This window comes from Panthera onca, chromosome D1 (genome assembly GCF_046562875.1).
Source record: "Panthera onca isolate mPanOnc1 chromosome D1, mPanOnc1 haplotype 2, whole genome shotgun sequence".
Lineage (NCBI taxonomy): Eukaryota > Metazoa > Chordata > Mammalia > Carnivora > Felidae > Panthera > Panthera onca.
Genome location: NC_138348.1, coordinates 90,016,861 through 90,032,117, shown reverse-complemented (window position 1 = coordinate 90,032,117; position 15,257 = coordinate 90,016,861). Strand labels below are relative to the sequence as shown.

Here is a 15,257-nt window from a genome sequence, read left to right as displayed (position 1 = left end):
CACCTTGAAACAAAACTTAAATTTTACCAACGACTGGGATTCGTGTATTTCTGAGCATGTATCTGGGGAATTGGTATATCGGGTATGGTCATGCCTACCCAAAGTTCACGTGCATGAGAATGTGATGAGTATCTTGGGAGAACACACATCTCAGGGAAGAAAGGGTTAGGGAGAGAATACAGGCTAAGATATAAAGCCTTGGTCATTGAAAAGAAGGAGCAACTTTGAGTTTAACACAATATCAATTTCTATTTCTCATATACCCCTCTAAGCCCAGAACCCTATAAAATCCTGTGTGTAAGCTGCATAGAAATGGTGTGTCTGTTACAGGGATAAAATGCAGAGAAGTGAAAGTCTTTTTTGTGCTATGATAATTACCAGGCTGAATTTCTGGTTGCCATCTTGTACTCAAAAGTGAAAAGAAATCTCAGGCCTAGGTTTGGTGGGAGGGTTGACAGAAAAAGATGACATTTGTCCTCACAACAATACAGTGCCCCAGAGTCCAAGAGACTGAAACTCTGGCTTCAAATTCAGCATAGAAGAAGAAAGGAAGCAAAGGTCAGAGTGGCATGAGATTAAGGAAGGTCCAGGAAGAAGCAATAGGCACAAGAGTAAAATTTCAAGATATTGACTTGGTACAAGTGTTTTAGCTTCAAGGGGTTCCCAGCTCCCCACTTTCCACTCAGTAGGCCTACATCTCACTACGATTTGCCAGCTTCACATTCCCATTGCACTCTCTACACAAAGTAGGTTATCAAGAAGAGGATGTAGAGGGGCACCTGGCTGGCTCAGTCAGTTAAGCATCTGACTTTGGCTCAGGTCATGATCTCACGGTTCGTGAGTTCGAGCCCCGCGTCGGGCTCTGTGCTGACAGCTTGGAGCCTGGAGCCTGCTTTGGATTCTGTGTCTCCCTCTCTCTCTGCCCCTCCCCCGCTCATGCTCTGCCTGTCTGTCTGTCTGTTTCTCACACAAATAAACATTTTTAAAAAAAATTTTTTAAAAAAAAGAAGAAGCTGTAGCAACTAGTGCCAGAGTACCAGGTTATGCTGTAATAAGTTAATATAACCCACAAATACTTACTACAACCCCTTCCCATGTGTCCTGGTCAAGCAACTCAGGCTTGCTTAATTATAATTAGCTCCTATTATCAGTCTTACATCTCTTTCTCTTTCCTTATCTTTATTTTTGTGCCATGATCAAAAGTACATTTTTCAAAGTCTTGCCCCCTCCTACCTCTTAACAATGTATGAATCCTCATATCCCCTGATATACCTCCTGGAAAATTAATATCACAGGTATGCGATGAAAATTACTATGATATCTTTCTCTGAACAATAACTGAATGAAATGACTGGCCTAGCTGGAAGCAGAAAGAGATGATTCTAAATATACAATTCCCCTCTTAGGCAAAAGGAAATTGATCTCATGTTGAACTGTATCCACTTGACACTGACAGAATAGCTTACTATGTAATTAACATAGTAGAAATTTTGAATGGATAACAGATGGAATCGTATTGTGTCTTCTGGTCATCACTCCAGAGAATGAATAGACCCCAGTGTTTCTAAGCACCCTGGACAGTTCCTTTGCTCTCATCAGTCCTACCCTTGCATCTTTCCACTTGAATAAATGGGTCATATTATCACTACACAGGTTTAAAAATTGTATATCAGAAAGTATCTCAGCTGTCATCTTGCACAACTTCTTTTTTGAGAAGTGAAGAAGCTTAGACCCAGGGGCCAATTACTTTGTCCAACGTCACTGCTATCTTGTCCAGAATAAAGAACAACAACAGCTACAACAACTTAAGTCTCATGAGTCCTATTCTGAAAGCCTTCTCTACAACATATTGAGGTTTCCTAAGTTCCTCTTAATCATTGCTTTGAAAGTAAGAGAATCCAAGAAGGTTGGGAGACTCTAAACATATTTATTTGCCAAAGTTAACATTCTCTCCTTTTCCACTCATCTTCAAAATCTGAAAGTGTGGTTTGGAAGAAACTTGTGTCATTCTTTCTACCTAGTTGAGGTTAAAACTATGCCATATTTATCTATATTTTTGTTCATTTTTTTTCTCATGCCTCTCTACATGGTTAGGACATGAAGATGTCACAAAAACCAGTGTCTCCAAGGAGCATGCCCCTCATGCAGGAAATAAGAGATTACATTTCCTCTAAGACATTACCTTATATGTACATAAAATATGGTTGATTCAAAATGCTCTTAACCTAATGATAAATCTTTGAATGTTAATTGTGCCTTTATTTCCAGCACACATTTGTATCAATAACCTCATTTTTAAATCACTAGGGCCTTTTGCTACTGTTGTTTTTGTTGAAAGCTAATGCTGGAGGTGATGTGCCCATAGGAACCTCTAAAAATCCATTTTTAAGTTTATTTTTATTTATTTCAAGAGAGAGATAGAGAGAAAGCAGGGGAGGGGTAGAGAGAGAGGGAGACATAAGCAGGCTCTGCGCCATCAGCACAGAGCCCAGTGCAGGGTTCGAACTCACAAACCATGAGATCACGACCTGAGCCGAAATCAAGAATCAGATGCTTAACCGACTGAGCCCCTAAAAATTCATTTTTACATAGCATTACTTACACTCATCCATTCTTTCCTTTCTGCTTTACAGCTCTATTGGCATCTTTCCTTTTCAGTCAGTTTCTATTAATGAATATTAACATATCATGTTTTAGGCTATGTTAAGATGAAATAGTGTCAAAAGAAATAAACCTTTCAACAGCCATCATCGTTTCCTCTTTTCCTGATTTTCCTACTGCAGTAGAAGTTTTCTTCCTTTTCTTAGATGTCCTTTATCTTGACACCTTTATCTTTTAGCTACTATACTGCTAATATATCATATTTACCAACGTAACTGTTCTAGAATACATCTAATTCTTAATTCTTAAAATCTTATATATCTAGTCTCACCTTTCATCCTTTCTAATCAACTAAAGTGAAAGCCACAGCAACCTCCCCCACCTCCACTCCCCCACTTAACCTTTCTTATCATCTGCAGGACCAGAACTGTTGCAAGAGTTATTTCTGCTGTTAGAAAGATTATAACAATCGAGTTGCCACAGCCCTACATTTCGTTTGTATCCCTCCTCACCCTATATCTAGAAATCAGACTTCTAGCATTTCTTCTTTGAATATGATGTGGCTATAGTGTCATCAACAACACTCATTTTTTTTTAACACCCAAGTGCCCTCCTTATTCCCCATCACCTATTCAAAAAAAAAATATGGCACCTTCACGAATTTTCATGTCATCCTTGTTCAGAAGCCATGCTCTTCTTCTCTGTATCATTCCAATTTTAGTATATGTGCTGTTGAAACAATCACATTCATAGATTGTTGTATTCAAAAAGACTTTTCAGAACTCTCTCAGAAGCACAATATCACATACATTAGGGCCACAATTGTAAAACTTCTTTATATTAATTTTCTGGACATTTAGAAGCATAAGCAGAGTACTTATTCTTGGCATATCTTTTTTACGCTTATTTATTTTGAGAGAGAGAGAGTGTGTGTGTACAAGTGGGGGGAGGGGCAGAGAGAGAGGGAGAAAGAGAGCGAGGGAGAAGCCCATACAGGCTCCGTGCTGTCAGTGAAGAAGACACAGGGCTTGATCCCATGACTGTGAGATCACAACCTGAGCCAAAATCAAGAGTCGAACACTCAAATGACTGAGACATCCAGGCACTGCCTTGGAATATCTTTATAGACTTTAATCAGTTTCTTAGCTGTAGCAACCTCTAAAAGTGTCACAAATATTTTTTTGAAGACTTTATTTTTATTAAGACAGTCCTATTATTTTAAATTTTGTCCTAAACTTTCTTACTTTCTTGTAATCAATTTTCTTTTTTCTTCTTCTTCTTCTTCTTTGTTGTTGTTTTGTTTTTTTGAGAAAGAGAGAGTGCGAGCGGTAGAGGGAAAGAGCAGATCTTAAGCAGGCTCCATGGCCAGTGTGGAGCCCGACAAGGGGCTTGATCTCACAACCGTAAGATCATGACCTGAGCCAACATCAAGAGTCGGACACTTAATCGACTGAGCCACCCAGGCGATCCCTCTTGCAATCTTTTTAAAAGTTGAATTTTTGTTTAATAAATTTGAAATTACTGGCATTGCCAGTAGACTTGTCTTTTAGACCCTGTTATGTTTTAGTAAGAAAAATCTCCAGGTGGTCAGGTGATGCCAGATAAATACTGCTAAATAGGGAATACTCTCAATTCTAATTCTTTGTAAGGAAGTGTACAACTATTTCAGCTCAAATGTCTTCGAAGTTTCTATTTGTGGGTTTCCATCTAAATTACTTTCACTTTGTATAGGATCAAACTCTTCAAACAGTATGTCTCTATTTGCCACATTAAAAATGGTGGCCAGAGGAGAGGAGCTGGGGGCTGGGCAAAATGGGTGAAGGGTTGCTAGAGGTACCAGAACTCTAGGCATGGAAGGAATAAGTCATGGGAATGAAAGGCATTCGTAGGGAATATAGTAAATGATACTGTAATATCATTGTATGATGACAGATGGTAGCTACACGTTTCACGAGCGTAGCATAATGCATAGAGAAGTCGAATCACCATGTGGTACACGTGAAACTAAAGTCACGTTGTGTATCAACTATACTCTGATTTAAAAAAAACTTAATAAATAAAATAAATGTCTCATAAAATGCAAACGCTGCAAAATCATAAGTCTTCTCAACTTTATTTCCATTCTGGAAGAAAATATAAATGCATCAAATTAAAAATAAAGTTTCCATGAAAAGACTATTCCCCAAAGCTGAAATATTTCAAGGTCTTATTGAATTCAGAATTAAGGCTTACGTATGTTGAATCCTCACAGCCTCATCAGACAAGATATACCCCACGCTGGTATTCAAGATCAATTCTTCTCCTGCATTTGTATTCGTTTTCAGGATTGTCTTGCATGAAAATTTTGTTTGTAGTGATTCCAATTTTCTAAAACCTTCAAAAACTGAAGTTGTATAGTGTGCCAATTATTGAAAATTCTTTTTTTTTTTTTTGACTGTAACTGACCTGCTGGACCTCTGCCTCCCACCTGTCCTACAAAGGAAGTTGGTTCCCAGGTCCTTGGCCCTGGCTGTGGGTATGCTGGCCCGGGAATTTCTGGGCCCCAGCTACCATGAACAGCAGCAGCTATAGCCCAGCTGACAAACAGAACATCCCGAAAATTTTCATAACAGATGTCCAAATGATTTGGAACAAAATGCAATTAAAATCAGGTAACTCATTCACACACACAAAAAAAAAAAAAAAAAGAAAGAAAGAAAGAAAAAAAAAGAAAAAAAAAACAAGCTTATAGGACATGTAAGATGACTTACATAAAGTTTTAACATTTGTAAAATATGCTCATTGACAGCAAAACATTTACCTCCTTTTTATTTTTTTTGTATTCAACATCAGCTTCATAACAAAACATTAAGTTTAATTGTTTTAGCTGTATCTATAAAAATAGTTGTAAATGTTATCAGCAATAGCTTCTATTTTTGACTATGGAATACTGTGGCTTGTTTGGATGGATGCAATCTGAATAATATGTTCGTCACTAATTCCATGCACATTTCTATTCCACAGGTCTCTCCATTTAGTAACAAACACTGATCATCCGGAGGGGGTGAGCCACCAAACTTTGTGCTTATATTTTCATCACAGAGTATTTCATTTTGTTTCAATATTGAACATTTTCCTGAAATGACAGTAACATTCAAAATAATGTCGGAAATTTCACCTCTGGAAGAATGAACTTCCAGAAGATTTACTTGATTCCATGACTGGGTGGGTGAAAAACTATTTTTGGAACCATCTTTAGGGACTTGCGATTTGAAACATATGACTCAGCCTGTTTCAGCCAGGAATCTTTCAGAGAATTAAACTCTGATGCTCCAAGGCATCCATTGTGTGCAATGGCGTGCACATCTGCAATGGTATAGTTATGTACCATCTTTGGGAAAATTGAGAAAACAGTCTCTCAAGTCACTTTTCTGCATTCTGTGGCTCAGCCGAGAAACTCAGTTGATCGCACTAATGTAAAACTGTCATCATTTAACTGCTACTGAATATGCTCTTCTGTAAAAGGAGCCAACACAGTAACAGTTACTACTTCAGTTCTTGTATTGTATACACAAGAAAACTCGGCATAAAAAAAAGGCAGAGAAAATAATTTAGAAGAATGTTCCTTTTTTAAGTGTGCATAAAAAAGTCAAGCTTCACATCATTGTCTGTAAACACACCCTCTAGAATGGCAGAGACTAAGCCGTTGCCTTCAAGCGTGATCTTCTTAAACTACGAACCCTCTGGATGCTGGGGCTTCTTCAGCAGTTTTGTGTTGTCATGTTGCCATGTGGTCAGTGACCGCGCCACAGCCTCCGGGGTGGACGGTGAATGTGGACAAACATTGTGTGCCAGGGACGCACTCGTCATCAACTTCCATGAGAATGAAAACTTGGTCCTTGAATTTTCATTGGTGCACTTTTCTTCCTTTTGGGCTTATTTCTGTCAAAAAGGTTTACTGCCAAAGAAAAAAATGTATCACCAAACATTACAATATTGGCCATAGAGTATATCCTATCCATGGTGACATCACCTTAGCGAAAGCATTCACACTAGTCAGTACCTGATCTACACTGGACCGCCCAGTTTTCAGTTCAGGCACACATTTCATTTATACCTCACAAAAGTTCCCATGTTTGTCATTGATCCTGCCAACTGGTGGCCTGGGGGCTTTGGGCCTCCTTCAGGTTAGAGCAGGAGTCAGGACAAGGCCATGTCACAACTGGCTGGCAAATCAAGACGCCACCAGGGCAGCAACTACGAATGCCTCTACCAGTACCTCTCAAGACCAGAAAAAATGAACCATCCCACACCACTTGCATCTGAATGCATTTCATCACTGAGCATCTGACGTTCCTCCCTTGAAAACGAGGCATCTGCGAGTTGTGTCTTAAAGGAGTGATATAACCCCACAGTCAGTTCACACCTCCATTCAATATATACATAGCTCACACAATACTAGAAGAGATCAGAGCGGAGGCGTTATTGGCTACAGAGTAGAGGTCCACTAAGACCAACCTAACAAAGTGCTGTTAATGCAACAATTAATATCTCTACTTCATTAGCCAGTGAACAATGCCGAGCAAATGCTAAATTGGAGGGAATGCTGGACAGCAGGTAAAACCTGGAGACGGTTGCCAGCAAATTGAGGCGTAAGAGTCCTTGAACTATAAGGAAACAAACAAAATCGTCTAAGCAGAATTTTTCCTTGAAATATTTTCATTTCCACGTTATAACACTCAATAAGGATCATGGTTTTATTACACGGTTTCTTTAAGAAAAACAATCTCTGCTAAAATGAGTATATTCCAAAGGACATTTTATGGGGTTGAACCAAACGAAGTTGCCATTCTTTACAGTTCAAAAACAGTTGACTATCAGCAACTTTGTATTGATCGTCTTAACACCTCGAGACAGTCCACCGTTCAGATAGCACGTTGTTGAAACCAAAGAACGAGAAAGACTCTTGGAGGAAATACATTCTAACCATGAAGAAAATGTACACATTCCAGAAGACGATTAGAAAATGGAAGATCAATCAAGGGCTAGACAAGTCACCAATGGGTCTTTGCTTTAATTACGTCCCTAAAATTTTGTGAAAATCTTGTCTCGAGCGAGATCTACCCTGAAGTATCCTCAAGAGGGTACGTTCAGAAACCAAAAAGAAACCAGAGGCTCGCAGAGGATACCAGTAATTTGTCTGGCACTTTGCAAAGTGAGAAAGAGAATTGAAAACGGAATGGGACCGATTAGACTCGAAAAGAAAGAAAAGCAAGAACAGATTCTCAGGGAACCTCGGGCCTTGCCCTGAGGTGTACCAGTCACGCACTTAAAACCCTTTAACATCAAAACCCTGTTTAACACATGCTAACGCCCAGCTGGATGTGATTTTCAATCCTCCCCTTAATTTTTCTCAGGTGCTGAACTTGTAAGGGCCCAGCTTCATGCAGCTCACAAGGTGGGCGGGGAGGAGTTCCTAACTCAATGCTATTCCACGGCAACGGGGGGTTGCGAGGGAACCTCTACTGTTTTAATCTGGGACAGCAGGGAACAGGCTGTTTTGGGCAGAGAGGTACCGGTACTGGACCTGTGATTGGTCACCTCTCTCACATATTAGCTGTGACACCCACCAGATCACTTCATTGCCCTAGACTTCATCAAGAAAGGGGGAGCTTGGACCAGGGAAGCTCCAAGGTGATGGTTCTGTGCTATTTTCCTGAAATTGGGATAATGCAAAATTAGCAGACCACTTCTGTTCCCTTATTTGTGTTCTTAGGTAGCTCCCAAGAATGGAGAGAGACAGAGAGACAGAGAGAGATCCTAGGAATCTTTAATGTGGTAGAAGTTACAGGATCAATAAATAAGAGCAGAGGCCAAAAGTGGGGTCCAAGTTCAGGGGAGGAGGGGGTGAAGGATGAATTTGTCTGTTTTGAGGTTACTTTTTACCAAATCTGCTTCTGAGTGCTGTGGAAAAGAAACATCATTTAAAAGGAGTTTATTTTTGCTTCTTGCTGAGATCGGTGTGACTGAAATTCAGCCTTGTTTTTTTGTTTTTTTGTTTTAATTCTCCTGATGTTTTTCTGTTTGTTCAGTCCTGAGCTCTTGAGAGATATTTTAACTCCAAAAGAGAAAGAAAAAAACAAACTACAGGGTAACATTCTATGTCTGGACATTTTTCTTATAAATTCTCTCTCTCTTTTTTTTTGGGGGGGGGGGTGCATATTTGAGGAACTTCAAAGCATGTGTTGTTAATCACTCTATTGGCATTTCATTAATGTTTGCAATTCTGACTTATTAAATCTAAATGAAGTCCTTATTGGAGACATTTAATATATGCTACAGTATGCTATGAGCAGGGTAAAATGTCCCGAAGGATGGAGGAAATGAATTTCCCTGCGTGTCTTCCAGGGTAGCATTTTTTCCTGGAAGGATATCCTCCAGAAGCAGGAAGACGCCATTGTTAGTTGTTTGAAATACAGATATTTCACCTGCAGTTAACCTATTAGTGGATAATGTTGTTTTGACTGGAGATACGAAATGGACCATAAAATAATTGTTTAGTCCTCATTGTTTAAATAGAGAAACCAAAACTATCCAAGGTATGGGCTTTGCCTAAGGTCATATAAGTAATAACACGGTCACACCTTCTAACTTCTGGCCCTTGGTTTATCCCACGACATAAATTAAAGAATACTTACTCACATCTGAAAGTTCCCTTATCAGGCTACCATCTTGGATTGGCTGGGTGACCTTAGGTTGCATAACCACTTGACCCTCACTGTTTTTTTGTTTTGTTTTGTTTTGTTTTTTGTTTTGTTTTCTCTCCTGATAACTTGGAGGTTTCCACCTTACCTGTTGAAGGTGGCAGGTTTGAACAAATGAGTCCATCTGTCGGAGTCTATATTAGAAAGAGTCAAGCAGGAGAGGTCGGATAATGTAGGCTTCAGAGCAATTATCCCTGCCCCAATTCCTTAAGGATTTTCTCTATGGAAACTTCTCCACTGTTCCTCCAAAGATCAGAATATTGAGAAATATGGGAGCCTGTTGTTAGCAAAACTCAGCTAATCCCCCGCCCTCATTTACACTAGCATGTCTATGATCCCTGTTCACCATTCTGAAATCTGAAAAAGAGTTTCTGAAAAAACTCTGAAACCAGAAGTTATCCTCAGTGAGTCACTAAAACTCATTCGGCAACAAAAGCTGATATAAACTAGTGTGTTTATTTATAGTCTTTATTTATCCTAGGGAGTATGAATGAATATTCAGCCAGTATCATGGCATTCATTTATAGGGCAGGTATCCAGAACTTGATGGGGGGTATAACATAATGGCATAGACATTATATTTCTAAACTTTACAAAGTCCCCAGTTGCAAGAGACATCTGGCAATTTTGGATTTTGAATAAGAAATATATACAGGTTGACCTGCATATAAAAGTTGTGTGCTTTGAGAGCCTTGGGAAAATTCAAAGCATGATTTGTGGCACTCAAGTGAGATGATGTGTCTCATGGCGAGGCAAGAGTCTGTTTTGGGTGGCGGCATCTCTCATGTATGCAGAGCATATGTTTCCGTACCATACCAGAAGAAATCACGTTGACTTTCTCAGAGGACAGTTCAGGAAAATTCTTTTCAAGAACTGACACGCTCCATAGCTTAGATCCAGAAGTAATTCTTGCGCTTGGAGTATATATGTACAAACACTCATGAACTGGGGACTCAGCAAATGCAACGAAGTTTGCAGTTAAGCTAGTGACAACTTCCCCCAAACAAGTGTTCCACGGCCAACTGCCGAGACAGAAAAGAAGGCTGTGACCAAAAATGCTAGAGGAGCCCCGAATATTCCTCCTGCTCTTGAAAACCGACAGTGCACATTAGTTGACTAAATGCTTGGAAGACTCCTGCAAAAACAATACCTGTTTAGCTCCTTCGGCAATGAAATCTTTCATTTCCAAAAATACCTCGTAACATCTCAAAGTGCTTAACATTTTCACGAAAGAAACACTGAGAACGTTCCTTGCTGCCGTTGAATGTGACTAAATTCCGGGTTCTCTGCCATTCCTAAATAGGATGACAGATAGAGAAGAGCAACAAGGAGCCAGGTCATGGAGGAAAGGTTATAGGCACTTGGGTGGGAATATGAGTCTGACAAAGAGAAGATCTGGGGTCTTCTGATCCATCGCTGATTATTATCTTTAAATGTTCCCACTACTATCATCAGAGTTTCTCCTTCTGTGGCTATAAAGCTCCTTCAGATAAAATTTTCCAGTTGGCCTCTTTTAGCTGAACACAGCTATTTTCTTGAACCATGGTAACATACTTCTAACATGAACTTTCCCGTATGAATCATTTATGTGTCAAGTTCAGCGGCGTTAAGTTCACGCACATTGTTGTGCGATCGTCACCACCATCCATCTCCAGTTTGTTTCCATCTTCTCAACCTGAAACTCTGAACCCATGACACAATACCTCCCCCTTCCCACTTTCCCCCAGCCTCTGGCAGCACCGTTGTACCTTCTGTCTCTATGAATTTGACTACTCTGGAGACCTCCTATAATCGGAATCACACAATATTTGTCCTTTTGTGGCTGACATACTTGGCATAATGTCCCTAAGATTCATCTGTGTTGTAGCACATATCATAATTCCACTTCTTTTTATGACTGAATGATATTCCATCGTATGTACATTTTGTTTCTCCATGTATCCATTGATCGACATGAGGTCTGCTCCCATCTTGAGGCTATTGTTAATGATGCCCCAATGAACGTGTACGAATATCCGTTTGAGCCCTTGCTTTCCATTCTTTGGATGTGTACCCACAGGTGGAATTGCTGGATCCTATGGTTATTCTATGTTTAATTTTTAAAGAAACCATTATACTAATTCCAAAACAGCTGCACCATTTTATATTCCTCCCAGCAGTGCACAAGGGCTCCAGTTTCTCTCACTCCTCATCAATACTTGTTATTTTCTGTTTTTCTTACTGGTAGCCATCCCAGTGAGTGCACAGTGACATCTCATTATGACTTTGCTTTCTATTTTCCTGATGACTAATGACGTGGAGCATCGTTTCACATGCTTATTGGCCATTTATGTATTTTATTTAAAGAAATGTCTATTCAGGCCCTTTGCCCATTTTTCCATCAGGTTACTGGTTTTGTTGTTGTTGTTGTTGATTTGTAAGATGAACATAATTTTTATATATTTATATATATAATATATATACTTATATATTATATATTTATATATATTTATATTATTTTTATATATTATATATAAATTATATATATTATATAAATAATATATATATTATTTATATATTATATTATATTATATTTATAATATATAAATATATTTATAATATATAAATTATATATAAATATATTTATAACATAAATATTATATTTATATATTTATATTCATATTTATTATATATTTATATATAAATATATATAAATATATTACCTCTCCCTAAAGGTAGAATTCACTGCCTCTAAGATGGTGAATTTGTATGATTTGAAATGTTCAAACAGAAGCTGAAATTGTAGCTTTTTAGTAATTTATTTCCTTTAAAAAAAAAAATGTTCATGCTCCAGTTAAACATGACTGTTTGAATGCATGCATTTATTGACACGTCCACTTGAAACTCCGCTAAATTGGAGTTTCAGTGATTCATTCCACAAATATTTATTGAGCACCTACTATGTATCAGGCCTGTTTTTGGCACTGGAGATAGAGCAGTGGATAAAGCAGTCTCTGGAACTGAGGAACGTATGTTGTGACATGTGAGGAGTTAGAAAATGGAAAGTGTTGTTATTTCAGAATCACAGTGTCTGTAAGAAGAGAATTTCAGGTAACAGGACCAGAAGCAAAAGGCCTTGAAACAAGAGAATGCTCGGTATCTTCAATAGAAGTGAAGGCTAGTATGGCAGAGAGCAGTAAGTACAGGGGGTCAAGTACAGGAGATAGAATTTGAATAGACAGAGCATATAATGCTACAGAAAGACTCTTGGATTTTATTCCAAAGATAAAGGGAAGTCAGTGGATCACTTTGAACAATGGAAATGCATGAGCAGATTTTGATTTTAAAAGGTCACTCTGGGGGTGCCTGGGTGGCTCAGTTGGATAAGCTTCTGACTTCGGCTCAGGTCATGATCTCACAGTTTGTGAGTTCAAGCCCCGCATTGGGCCCTGCACTCCACTGACAGCTCAGAGCCTGGAGCCTGCTTCAGACTCTGTGTCTGCCTCTCCCTCTGCCCTCCCCTGCTCATGCTCCGTCTCTCTCTGTCTCTCAAAAAATAAGTAAATGTTAATTTTTTTTTTAAAGATCACTCTGTCTTTTGTGTAGAGAATGTTCTTAGCAGGCCAAAAATAGAATTAACTATTAAGAGTAAACCAGGTGACAGACAATACTGGGTTGGTCAGGTCAATAGTTGTAAAGGTAATGAAGCTTCAGAAGTGAAATATTCTTTGAAGGTAAAGTCAATAGATGTGCTGATGGATTGAATAAGAAGGTAAAAGAAAGAAAATAAGAAGATCTCAGCAACCAGGTGATTGTGCCATTTGCTGATATGAGGACATGAGAAAGGCAGGTCTGGATGGATAAGAAGAGTTTGGTATTAGAATGTTAAGTTTGAAATATAAATGACATATCATAAAGAGACGCAAAGTAGGGAACAAGCAGAACGTTAGGCTGACTTAGCAGGATAGAGAAAGAGAAAACTTCCTCTGGCAGTTAAAACAAACAAACCAAAAAAGACTGATTTACCCTATCTGAGAAAAGATCAGGAATTTGAGGTGATAAGATAACTTCTGAAAATGGTAGTGGAAATAAGACTGAAAATAGCAAAGTTGATTAGAAGTCTTTGTAGGAGAGTTGGATGCAGAAGCCTGCGTCTCTACTCCCTCCATTCAGTTGTGTATCTGCCTATTCTTTGTTCCAGCAGAAGAATAAGGGGCTGCCTTCTGGATATGTCGAACCAAAGACATTCTGGAGTTGAAGACATGAGGTTCAGGAGAGTGTGGGAACATGGCACTGAAACAGGAATGTTACATTACATTACACTGTATGTGAAGACCCCACCTATTCTCCTACTCCAACTTGACTCTCAGGGGGGTAATCAAGTTTATTTCTCCCTATGGAAAACCACAGATTCTTCTTTGAGGGATCTGCCTAATTCACTAGGAAAGATTCTGAGATATGAGGAGTCTCAAAAAAAGTGACCAATAAAATCACCCTATAGAGAACCCCACCAGCCCACAAGGTACACTGAAGCAGAAAAAGTTTCCAAAAAGTTTTTAATTTTTTATGTTTATTTATTTTTGAGGGGTAGAGGAGCAGAAGGAGAGGGAGACACAGAATCTGAAGCAGGATCCAGGCTCTGAACTGTCAGCACAGGGTCTGATGTGGGGCTTAAGCTCTCCAACCGCAAGATCATGACCTGAGCCGAAGTCGGATGCTTAACCGACTGAACTATCCAGGCACCCCCCCAATGGTGTTTAGTGAATTGTTTTTAAATATACAAAAAAAACAAAGAATATCAGATATTTGAAGAAATTCTGTAATATGAAAGATATACCAAAACAAACAAAAAAATCAGAGAGCTAAAGAAAACAAAAACTATATCTATAATTGAAAACTTTGGAAAGACAAAAGTTGTAAGTCAATGAAACAAAAATATATAGCTATAAAAAGAATGTTTAGAGAGGTCAAAAAAGAGATTTTTGTTGTTAAAAATATCTAAACTATGTTTAAAAACGTATCAGTGGAACCAATGAATAAGATTGAGAAAATCTCACTCAAAGTAAGACATACAAACTAACATACAGCAGAAATGTATTAAATGTAACTGAAAGTGTTAAATATAACTGAAAACCAGTTGAGAAGAGCAGATATCCATAACAGGAGGTCCAGAAAGATAAAATGGAGGGAAGAAAATTATATAAGAAATTTACATAGAACCGAAGAGCATGAGTTCCCAGATTGAAAGGGGCCCAACAAGTACCCAGCAAAAATATCTATGACACACAGGGAATCACATCGTTATGAACGAAATTTTAAAATGTTGGAGGTGAAGAATAGACCCTAATAATCATGAATGAGAAAAAAAATACAAATCAGATTACCCACACAAACAAAGGACTCAAGTCAGAATGCCATAGAAATCTAAACCAACCTAGTTGCTAGAAAACAAGAGGAAAAATGCCTTCAAATTATGAGGGAAAATGATCTACCTAGAAAGTGTATCATCCTATTATAGATTAAATGTGAGCAAAGAATAAAGACATACTCAGATTGCAATTTAGAATAAGAGTACTTCCAAATACTTTTCCAGGATTTATGGTACTACTTTTTTTCCACCAAACTTAGAGGAGAGACCAAAATGAAAGAAGGCATAAGATAAAGGAAACAACCACACCAACAAAGGAGACAGGAGAAAGGCCCAGGATGATATGGGAAAGCCCCAGATGACATAGCTACAGTGGGCAAAGAAAACAACCGGTCCACATTGGGATAGGAAAATGGAGGACCACAGAAGATATTTCTCCAAGAGGTCAAAACTGGTAGAGTATCTCATATGTTTGAAAATATTAAGGGGATATTGACCCTTTTGAGACAGTGTTCTGGGTTGATTTTGTTCTGGGGATACAGGAAACTAAGCAAGCAAAAAATTAA

At 38.6% G+C, this 15,257-nt stretch overlaps 1 non-coding gene across 1 annotated transcript; it reads right to left on the bottom strand.

Moving 5' to 3' along the window:
* Nucleotides 1–3,239: 3,239 nt before the first annotated feature.
* On the bottom strand, nt 3,240–3,346 carry LOC132662587 (U6 spliceosomal RNA). Its single transcript, XR_009602613.1, has one exon. It is a non-coding gene; the product is annotated as a U6 spliceosomal RNA (small nuclear RNA).
* Nucleotides 3,347–15,257: the final 11,911 nt, after the last annotated feature.